This window comes from Podarcis erhardii (genome assembly GCF_964252035.2).
Source record: "Podarcis erhardii genome assembly, chromosome: 14".
In the NCBI taxonomy this organism is placed as follows: Eukaryota; Metazoa; Chordata; class Lepidosauria; order Squamata; family Lacertidae; genus Podarcis; species Podarcis erhardii.
Window position 1 is genome coordinate 20,837,791 of NC_138503.1, and position 11,634 is coordinate 20,849,424.

Genomic DNA, 11,634 nt, shown 5'->3' on the forward strand with positions numbered 1-11,634 from the left:
CTTAATAAACCACCGTCGGACGCTTCATCACATCCCACCACTTCTATCCTGCCATAACACGATTGATAACAGACTTTACATCCTGAGGAGTATTTCCATCCACCTTTGTTCTCAGCTTTGTTCTCGAAGCCTTTGTTCTGAGAGCACCCAAGTGACTTACATCCAAGCCTGGCTATGTAAGAACCCTGATCAATGCTTTTTTTCTTTTTTTTTCTCCCTTTTTCTTTTAGCCTTCCTCTAGACAATTATGCTTGATGAATAAGCTTTGAGTGATTACAAGTCAGTTAGAAAAATAACAACTAAGGCTGAGGGCAATCCCCAGGTTTGAGAAGGTCTCTTACAAGGTGCCTCCAAGTGCCCAGGTTACTGAGCCACCTGGCCTACCTAGCAACAATGGCTAAGTCCCAAAAGATGCCCACCGTTTTGAATTCCCACAGTGTCCAGAAGTGACACAACATCAGATCCCCCAGAACTCAGTGGGAAACTTAACAAAGCAAGGTGGCTCCCAGATCTAGCAGGCAGAATTCACAGTGCTGGTTATGACCTATAAAGCACGATCTGGCTTGGGCCCAGACTACTTGAAAGATTGTATCTCCCTGTGTAAACCTGCCCAGTTGCTAAGATTCTCAGCTGAGCACCTACCCTCAGTCCCTTCAACAACAGAAACACAATTAATGGTGACATGAGAGAGTGATTTTTCTGTGGCTGCTACCATCTTGCAAAATTCCCTCCCAAGAGAGGCTAGATTGGCTCCCTGTTTGCTTTCATTCCACCAGCAGGCTAAGACCTTCCTATTCAGACACACCTTACAAAACTAAGGTACAGATGATGCTGATCACTGGGATGCTATTGGGGCAAACTGTATTTTAACTGCTGGTTTGAAATGTCTTTGGATGTATTTTAACTATTGTTTTTTAACTAGTTTGGTTTTGTTACTTTGCTTTTTATAATGATGTTTTAAATGTTGCAAGCCTCCTTGAGTCCCAGTTTGGGAGAAAGGTGGGATAGAAACATATTTTATTTAAATTAAATTAAATTAGCAGCTGCCATTCGATACCTACATAATCAGGAGTAATGTACTGGTGCAGAGAGAGAGAGAGAGAGAGAGAGAGAGAGAGAGAGAGAGAGAGGGAGAGAGATTGTAATCTCTCAGGAACAAGGGCATGTATTTTGTTCATATTATTCTGTAAAGCCCCATTGATGGCATGAGCTAAATGCCTTGATAATAATGTTAAGAACATTAGAGAGACGTATGGAGAGAGATGAGTGCAAGTGTAGAAACCTCCTACTTTTGCATGGCTACGTTGCCAACAGCGCAAAGACAGGAGTTGCATTCATTGCACCCACTTTTAGCTTTGACTCCACCCACTAATGGCATGTGGTCCCTAGACGGTTGCCTACAATGGAATGTGGCCCTCAGGATGAAAAAGCTTCCACATGACCAGGTGTATATTTAGAAAGACGGTGAAGCAGAGCACCTTAGTCGGACTACTTGCTGGGCATACTATTCAGATAGCCAGTTTTGCAGATATAAATCTGACATTGCATGTTCAGCACATAAGGAAAGCATAATATCTGCTGCTGCCACCCCCCCCCAAAAAAAATGTGGACCAAGTCTTCCTTTCACTGCCTCCTGTGTCTCCCTTGTTTCCGTTGCTTTGATCTGTCTTACCAAGCTGGCATATTAAAAACAAGTTCTCCTAAAAATACTGCACTCTGCACATCCTGCAAGAATCTCGACTTGGAGAAATTAACACAGCTGTCAACTGTGCTTCCAGGGTCAATCTCGGAGGCTTTGTCTCACCCTGGCAGGGCCCAGCATGTCTAATAAAAGAATTTTATGTAATAACCAAGGGAGAAGAAGTGTAGAGGAACAATGCTGCGAGATGAGCAGAGGAAGAAAGGAAAGGAAGGGAGAGGGGGGAAAGCCCTTTGAAAACATATTTTATAAGGCCGGCTAGCACTCAGCATGCTGCAGTGATTAATCCATTGACGAAAAATGACTTTGCAGCTAATTAAAGGCAGCTTAAAGAAGCTGTTTTGCTGGCACCCCTCTCTGGTGCTAGTGGTAATTGCACCTGTCAGCAAAACCTGGGTGAAACTATCAATTTCCACAGTGTTATATATTTTTGCACATATACATATATATTTTAAAGGAAAGTGGCATGCGGTGCAGGCCCATAACCCAGTTCAACTACATCATGGGCTTTTCTTCTGACAGCCTCAAAGTAATAGCATTTACTTATGCCATTAATTCTAGTTCCATTGTGGGAATGCCAGCTGTCTGAATCTACTGGAATTGGAATCTATTCTACCTCCCAAAACACCCAATAAGTCTTCCATTTCCTGAAAGTTTAATGGTTCTCTGTATCATTGATTCTCAGCTGGAGAGACCTGGCCCCCTACTGGGCTGCAGCCTAACCCAAGTCAAGTTGCAACAGGAGTACTGCCACATGTGGAAAGAAATTATAAAGTGTCTCCCAATTGCATTTGGGGGCTAAATGCAGGTCCCAGATCTGAAGTGGTTGAAACCTAGTGTTCTAGATCAAGGCTAATTCACATATGCAGTGTGGTCTATCAGTGGATGGATGATCAGGGCTGAATCAGTTTATATTGTTTGCGCCCCTATCTGCGGAAAGAGTAAGAACATACTGTGCCCTCTCCATTAACCCAACATGCTTCCCCCACCTCCAATGTCAGTAGGTGTTCATGAGGAACATAATGTTCTAACAGGAAATATGCAGAAGGAATTCAAAGCATGTAGGCACAGAAATCAACAGTGCAGATATATGGTGACATCATGCGGCAGCTATACTTGTGGCTGGGGGCGGCCGCTGAGACCATATAACACCAGTCCTGAAAGACCTACATTGGCTCCCAGTACGTTTCTGAGCACAATTCAAAGTGTTGGTGTTGACCTTTAAAGCCCGAAACAGCCTCAGCCCAGTATACCTGAAGGAGCATCACCACCCCCATTGTTCTGCCCGGACACTGAGGTCCAGCGCCGAGGGCCTTTTGGTGGTTCCCTCACTGCAAGAAGCAAAGCTACAGGGAACCAGGCAGAGGGCCTTCTAGGTAGTGGCACCTGCCCATCAGACGTCAAAGAGATAAACAACTACCTGACATTCAGAAGACATCTGAAGGCAGCTCTGTTTAGGGAAGTTTTTAATGTGTGGCATTTTAATGTATTTTTAATCTTTGTTGGAAGCCACCCAGAGTGGTTGGGGAAACCCAGCCAGATGGGCGGGATACAAATATATTATTATTATTATTATTATTATTATTATTATTATTATTATTATTATTGCATCAGAGGGAGTGCAAGGAGGATAACCATGCATTTATTTCCCACTACAGGTAGGGGAGCAAACAGAAGCAGCTCACTAGGTAGGGCAGGACTGCCAGGCTAGCAACAGGTAGGCTGCTGTTGCTTACTAGAGGTAAGAGACCTGAGGCAATGGGGAGGTTGGCATGGTGCAAACACTACAGCAGAACCAATCCAGTGCCTCTGCCAGTGCATGTGCACTGCAATGACCTCCTTGCTGCCTCGACCCTCTCCGTTGCAGTAAGCAACAGCAACCAGCCTGCCAGGATGCTAGCATCCACTTGAGGTAGCAAGAGGGGAAAGTATCATATGAGCTGGTTTTTAGTGACTTGCAACAGAATACATGAAATTGTGCTCACTGAAAAGACCCTCTCAACTGGTACTTGCCAATCTGAACTTAACTAACAGCAGTCCAGAGAGAGGAACACCTGATGCTGATGCAGGGTCATATGGTGATAAGTGGTCCTTCAGATAACCTGGCCCTAAGCCATTTAGGGCTTTAAAGGGCGACCAACAGCACTTTCAGTTCTTGCACTGGTGTCTGCATTTGCATGTAAGGTGATGTCAAGCCAGAATGTCCTTTAATTATCTTCCAGTTAATAGCCAGGAAAAACAACAGGGATGAAAGGTTGATTCTCTGTTCAGTATCATTCCTACATTGGACAACAATGTCTGGATTTCTCATTAGAAGTGGAATTCAGAAATAAACCAGAGATATATAGACAGCTGTTGCTGAAGCTTTGATCTCCCACTGAAAAGATGAAATACTTTTCACCTACCTTCAATCCCTACAATAACTGGGGCCAGAGGGGTTTGATGGTTTCAGATAAGCATTTTAAACAAAGTTCAATTTATTTTCCTTCAACCCTGACAGATTGATTGTCAGATGACTTCTGAAATAGTTTCAGTTAGAAGACCTATTTATGATAAGCTAATCTTATTTGGGGGGGGGAGGGGGTGTGTGGGTCATGGGCACAAAATCTTGGAAGTGAATTCTATTTATTTAACTGCTTGGCTGGTCCCTGCCAACCCCAGCACTCCTGTGTTCTGGCACCCAATGAACATTCTTACAATGCTAATGAACAGGATCTGTGCCTACAGATAGGATCCAGTCCATGAACTATGCCTAATTTGTCAGCTGTATAGTTTGGGGAACACTTGCTGTGAGACAGAACACTTCACATCTTTTTTCACATACACAAGCCCCTGATGTGCTAACCATATGCAATTCCACCAGAGAAGAAAAAGCTGCACAATGTGTGAGTTCTTCTCATCACAGAGGAGCTCTCACATCAGCTCAATGGAATAATGGGTCTGGCTAATTCTGAATATCTCTTTCTAGCATGGAACCATTTTCCAGCTGATGCAGCATCCCCAAAAAGTCATTGGGAATAAGCACCAGTCTTTAAATACTGCATTTATTTGTGTATAAAGGTAAAGGGACCCCTGACCATTAGTTCCAGTCATGGCCAACTCTTGGGTTGCAATGCTCATCTCGCTTTACTGGTCGAAGGAGCCAATGTACAGCTTCCGGGTCATGTGGCCAGCATGACTAAGCCACTTTTGGCAAACCAGAGCAGCGCACAGAAATGCCATTTACCTTCCCACTGGAGCGGTACCCATTTATCTACTTGCACATTGACGTGCTTTCCAACTGCTAGGTCGCGGGGATGCGAATCACCGACCTTCTGATTGGCAAGTCCTAGACTCTGTGGTTTAACCCACAGTGCCACCCACGTCCCATATTATTTGTGTATACATAAATACATAAAGCTCCCAGGAGAGAGCTAGGAGGGTCTGTCATTATGGCCCCATCCGCATTATATACATAAAGCAGTATGATAGTCATGGCTTCCCACAAAGGATCCTAGGGATTGTAGTCTGTCAAGGGAGCTAAGAATTGCTAGGAGGCCCTATTTTCACACATCAACAATTCTCAGCTACCTGGGAAGAGGGCTGTTTATTCTGAGAACTATAGCAGCTTAGGGTTGCCATATTTCAAAAAGTGAAAATCCAGACATAAAAGTTGTTGTTGTTGTTTGCAAAATCTCCTATAATTGCTCTATGTAGGGAATAGAGGCCTCCCACCAACCAAAGACAAAAAGCATTTTAATATACATTTGATTGATATGAATGCCAATTTATTTGAAGGAGGGGAGGGTCGTTTGGTTCATACAACAACCTTGTGCACTATCTCTCAACGTACTTCACAGGGTAGTTATATGGGCAAAATATACCAACCCATGTACAGTGTCGCAAGCTACTCAGAGAAAAGGCAAGATTAAGTGAAATTAGACTCCCATTCCTAAGGCTACACAAGATAGCTTCTTGGTAAGTTTCATCCTTGATGATGATGATGATGATGATGATGATGACCAAGGCCTCAGATCTGATCAAAGAAGCATAAGGTAAACAGAGGAGTCCATGGACTCAGTTACACTGGGCAATTATAGTGTTAAAAACGTGTTATAAAAATGTGACACCAGAGGATGCTGTAGAGCAGTGATCCGTCGCCAATGGTAAATTGTATTGAGAGCTTTTTTATAGCGGTTTTTTTTAATAGCGTTTTCCTGTTCGTGTAGATCAAGCCCCCTTTACTCAATGGTCTCATTACTGAAGTAGAAATATTATCCAGGCTGTTGCTTAAGAAAACAAAAGAAAACAAAAATGTCTTACAAAAACAGACTTCTTTCCAATATTATATTTCCATATCTTGTGTTCCATTACCCAACAAAACAATTCCATATTTCGGGGGGGGGGGAATCAACTGTTCTACAACCTTCCTTTTTTCCTTTGGAAGCAGCTTGGTTAATTTATCAGTTTCCACAAATTCCATGCATTAGATCAACCACTCTCTTTCTCTTAGAGTTCATTGACATTTCCATTTTCTGGCCCATGCTACCTTAGCAGCTACCAATAGAATGCATACTAATGATTTGGTATGAAGTAGAACTGATTAAAAGCTTGAAGGTGAACAGAAGGGAATATGGAATTTCTTGTCATTTCTTGCAAATCACAAATTAAGAGTTCTCACACTTATTTCCACATAATGTTTTTCTCCTTTTTTTCTTTACCTTGCCACTTGCTAAATGTTCACTCCTCCATCCTGTGACTAGCAGAAGTGGAAGAACCTTCATGGGCTGCACAGTTGTGACCCAACAGTCATGAATGGTAGCCTGCAAGGGGGATTGGAAACCATTCTGGCTTTGTGCCTAGGGCTGTAAAATTGGTGCAGCAGGGACAGAGTTTAAGCAATTGGCTGGCCACAATACATGGCCTGGTGTGCTGCATTTGACTTGGTGAACCAAACAGTTTCTGGGCCGGCTATCAACTACGAAAAGTATTTTTATGATTATCTTTAAAATAAAAGCCCTATCTACTAGTAGCAGTCTGATGCTTTGACTTTGAATATCTACAGCCCTATTAAATGTTTCTTGCAAACAAATTGCTCCTTGGCCCAAATCCAGGTGAAAATGTACGAATGCCCTATGGAACAGTAAAGTCGTAACAATATGGACAAGTGTAAAGACTTTAAAGAGCTCTCCAGGTATACACAATAAGCGCTTGTGCAAATCAAGGAGTAAAGATAAAGGGGGGGTAAGAGAGAATGGAGCTCATAATCATTTTACGACTACATTCATTTTTATGAACATCCTTTTGTGTGTGTGTGTCAGAGCTCTCCTAGACGGATTCAGGTATTGATCTTTCCAGTATTGTTAACTCATAACCAGACCATATTTGAAAACATAAAAGTTTAAGAGGGATCATAAAGAAAAGACAGATGGCTTCGGCAGATCACCTCTCACCACGGGGAATTGGGAAGCATAAATCTCACCAGGTTTGGGGAGGCGGGTGGGAATTATGCACGTCGAAATTAATTCCTGGCCATGTCTATTTCTTAGGGCATCTATAAGCTTTAAGTCATCATATGAAGATGGAATGACAGATAGCATAAAGTTAGGATGAGGGGAGCTAAGGGAGCTATAAGCAACTAGGAAAGAGGGACTGGAGGAATTATATCTTCCCCACACTTCCTGCATGCAGAGCTGAGCAAGCCTAGATGCATTTGCTGAAATTCACTCCTTGTTCTGGAGAAGGAGAACAACTCAATGGAAGAACACCAGCTTTGACTACAGAGGGTTAGTGGGGATGAATAGGAGCAACAGACCTGGGGTCTGCACCATGGTGGGGGGCACACTTGGTACTGGCAGCAACAGCAGTCACTGCCTGGCTGGCGTCCTTCTAGGGATGGAGGAGAAAATTGATTTTGTTCACATTTTAACGAGAAAATGCCTAATTTGCAATTACTGAACCAATAAACAGAACACAACTATCTTTCGAAATTTGCACTTCTCTGAGTTTGGAGATGCGCTTCTCCAATCAAAAAATATGTGCCAAAATGCATATATTATGGGGGGGGTTAAAGCCCATATGTTAATGAAAATAATATAGATAAATGTATTATATCACAGCAAAGGGCTTGCCAAAATGTGTCCCTTAGTCAAAACTGCATACAAAAATGTGTTCATTGGGAGAATTTTGCACTAAAATGCTGGCGATTTTGGGAGCGGAGTTTTGGGGGAAAAAATCACAAATTGCGGCAGAAGTGAATTTGAAAAATTTGAGAAAGTTAGATAACTGGAATCAGTGGGTTCACACCTGGCTGCCTTCAGTCTCTGGGCGAGGCTCTCCACCTTCTCCCCTCCTAGAGCAAGGCAGGGAGAGAGCAAGGAAGTAGAATCAAAGGCTGAGGAGAAGTGTTAGAAACTGAGATATGAAAGCCAGAAGCTAAATGGCACCTTAAACCTAGGTTATGGGCGCAAGAATGAGATGTCTAGGCACACTTTTTTAATAAGAATAAGAATACATACAGACAATACTGGTCTAGATGGACCAATGGTCTGGCTTGGTATAGGATAGCAGCTGCCTTTGTTCAGTTGCCATTTTCAGACACTGACTTTGGTGGGTCTGTAGCGATAACGGTGTCCATGACCAAGCAGCAGAATAAATCTGTTGCACTGATGGTACCATTAAAAGAGTTCCATTGGTGGAACGCAGAGAATGGAATGGTAGGAACTGGACTCAAAAGTATGTTGGGCCGAAGCCAACTAGGGCTTTGTAGTTTATAATCAGTACTTTGAATCCTGCCAGGAAGAGAACAGGGAGAAATTCAACTCTCAAAGTGCAAAGCTTCCCCCACCCCCCAAAAAAGAAAACAAAACTAGTCCTATAAATTAGGAAGCCTTGAAATGAATGCACTCACCAAATGTTTCTAGCCTGTAGTCACTTTTACTTACATTAGACGGTGTGCTCATTGTTTATTTTATGTGTTTGGTTCTGATTTATGTTCTCTACCCCACCCTGGTATCTGTAGAGACGAAGGCCAGGTTTCAAATATTTGTCATAAATAGATAATAGTAAAATCCACAACAGTAGAACATAACCTTGCCTCTGCCTTCTCTTTTTTCCTGATGTAACTCTCTCTGATGTCCCTTAGATTAAAGCTCCTTTCAACATGAACAGGTGTGGGAAAATGCAACTTGAGTGGTTAAACTGAAAAGCAACCAGACATTATGCATATTCACCAAAACTCATGGAGAATGTGCACACAATCTGCCAATGAAGAGTGAATTGTGTACATTTCCCAGTCACTGTACATAATCTCCAACAGGCCTCCCTATCTAGTCCTCAGGACTTTCCCCATACCACACCCCCTCTCCCCAAGTCACTTTCAATATTCCTCGAGTGATTTTGCCTGGCTGGGCTGTGTCCTTGAACTCTGGCAATGCTTCTTGCTTGCCTAAATGGAGGATAGAGAGGAGGAAGTGTGTCTGTGCAGAAACTAGCCGACCGTACAAAGGTCATTGTTCTGCCAACTTTTGCCTCTGTCCCTGCCCACCCCTGGCATGTGGCCCCTGGATGTTTTCCCAGAAGGGAAACTGGACCTCAGGCTGAAAAAAGGCTCCCCACCAGAGATTTAGAGGATGGAAAACACGCCAAGACCTATTGTAAGACCTATTGCAGTCGTTAAGAGTCGTCAACAGGCTCATCACAGCTATCTGCCAATCACCCATTCCCACCACCCTTCTGAGTAATACCCCTCCCCACCTTCTCACTATATAGAAGGGTCTGGAAACTTCTGTTTCAGTGTATCTGAAGAAGTGTGCATGCACACGAAAGCTCATACCAAGAACTGACTTAGTTGGTCTTTAAGGTGCTACTGGAAGGAATTTGTTTTGTTTTGACTATGGCAGACCAACACGGCTACCTATCTGTAACGCCAAAGAAAGATTGTCGCTCAGCTGACCTTGTTAACATGCTCAGGGATGGCTGAGGTGGATGATTGTTATCATGAATCTGCAGCCGTTATCTATTAGCCAGAGGGTTTATATCGTGTTTACATTGTGTTTGACACAGTGCAGCCAAATCTGTGTTGCAAGCCTCAACGTGCTCCTGCACAGGGGACGCAAGATAGACCAAGCCAAGGGAGAGAAAGACAAAAACACTTTTCCCATGCAGCCACTTTGCAGTGGGGAAAATGCTGCAGTCATTAAAATTAGCAACATGTATATGTGCTTGTTTGAAAGAAAGACCCTCTCTGTTTTTTTGCCCCAAAACAGCAATGTACCATGAATGAAGTTCTGGGTTATTTACTACTGCCCTCTTCTGGACAAAACCAGAACCACTTCTTTTTACATCTGGGAGCCTGTTTGTTGCAAATGGTCAAGGATTATGGGAGTTGTAGTCTAGCAACACCTGGAAGACCACTCAGTCCTAGGGTTGCCATATTTCAAATGGTGAGATATGGCAAAGTTGTTGAGCTTTTTTGGCAGATTTGCAAAAAAAGGAAAATTAAGTAGTTTTTGAGCTATTTTTAAGGAAAATTGCCAAAAACGACACTCCAAACGTGTGTTGCCAGGGATTCTGCATGTAAATAAGATGGTCTGCCACTGAGCTGCAGCCTTTACCCAAACAGCAGGAATAACCTTCCACTGACCAGACACGCAGATTACCAGGTCACACTCCGCCCTACTCAGGTGGAAATGCATTGCATGTCTATTTAAATTATAGTAATTGCTTCTATACATGCTCATTTTATGCAAATCAAGGAGGGTGTGGTGCATTTCTTCTTTTCAGACAGTGTGTAAGTGGCTACCCTGGGGAAGGAGCCGAAAAAGAAAGCAGTTTCCCTGACTGGGTAGATGTTGACCTCAACGTAAGTTGTTTCGTCTTTCAGCCTTACAAGAATTGCCGTAGAAATTTTAATTAGAACCACCGAGTCACAGCCAATCCCTTCACGCTCACTGTGTCTGGGAGCAGATTCTGAGCTTGGAAGGAGGCCTCCCTTCAGGATTTCACCGGCTTTTATTTGCACTGCAACTGTATTAATTTTATTCCCTCTGACAGCTGTTTTAGACCATTTCACTCTCGGCTGGAAGCATGATCAAGCCTGAAATGCAGGCTGTAAATAGAAGCCTGAGTCGCACAGTAAACTGATTTAATGTGTAGCATGTTTTATTAATGTTGCAACATTTATTGTGTATTTTAAGTCGTCATTGATTTTTATTAAAATAGACACTTTTATTACGGGCGCTAAATAAAATACTGTGTTTCCTTTCTCCCCCTCTTCTTGCTGTGAATTCTAGTTAATTTGGAAGTGCTTGTGGAAGCTGGAGCTGAATCTTTCCAGCTTTAGTCAACTTTACCACTTGGCAGCATAGACACCAAAGAACAGGATCAGAACTACTGGCTCCTTAGCCGCTGAAACTGAAAACCCCCAGTTCCATTAAGGATAACTGCTGAATTCTAGCTAAAGTGGAATTGAGGGCCTGTATTGGGACATATTCAGAATACCATTGTATTATGAAGAGTTAGGTGTAATGCTCTGCAAATTTCCTCTTGGGATGTCTTCAAAGGTGCCCAGGCACAGACCTGGACATAGATAGCACTTCCTGGTGGTTAAAATAGAGTAGAGCTCTGCAAGAGTTAATCACAACTTGCTAGAGTTAGCATTTTTTATAGAAAGGCCAAGTGATGTAAGGAGTGGGAGACATGAGGCCACAAATCCTTTAGAGACAGTGCCATCTGGGGTCCCCACATGACTTTAAGCAGTGGCGTGGCATGGGGGAGACCACAGGGGCAGTTGCCCGGGCACAAAATTGCTGTCTCGATACAGTTCTGTCTCAATACAGCTGCATGCTTCCATCACTTGGATCCATTGAAAATGGCTTTTCCATGCAAACCAGGAAGTGACTTCTCCAAACAACAGAACATCTCTTCTTTTCTTATCTATGCAGCTGCAATCTCCT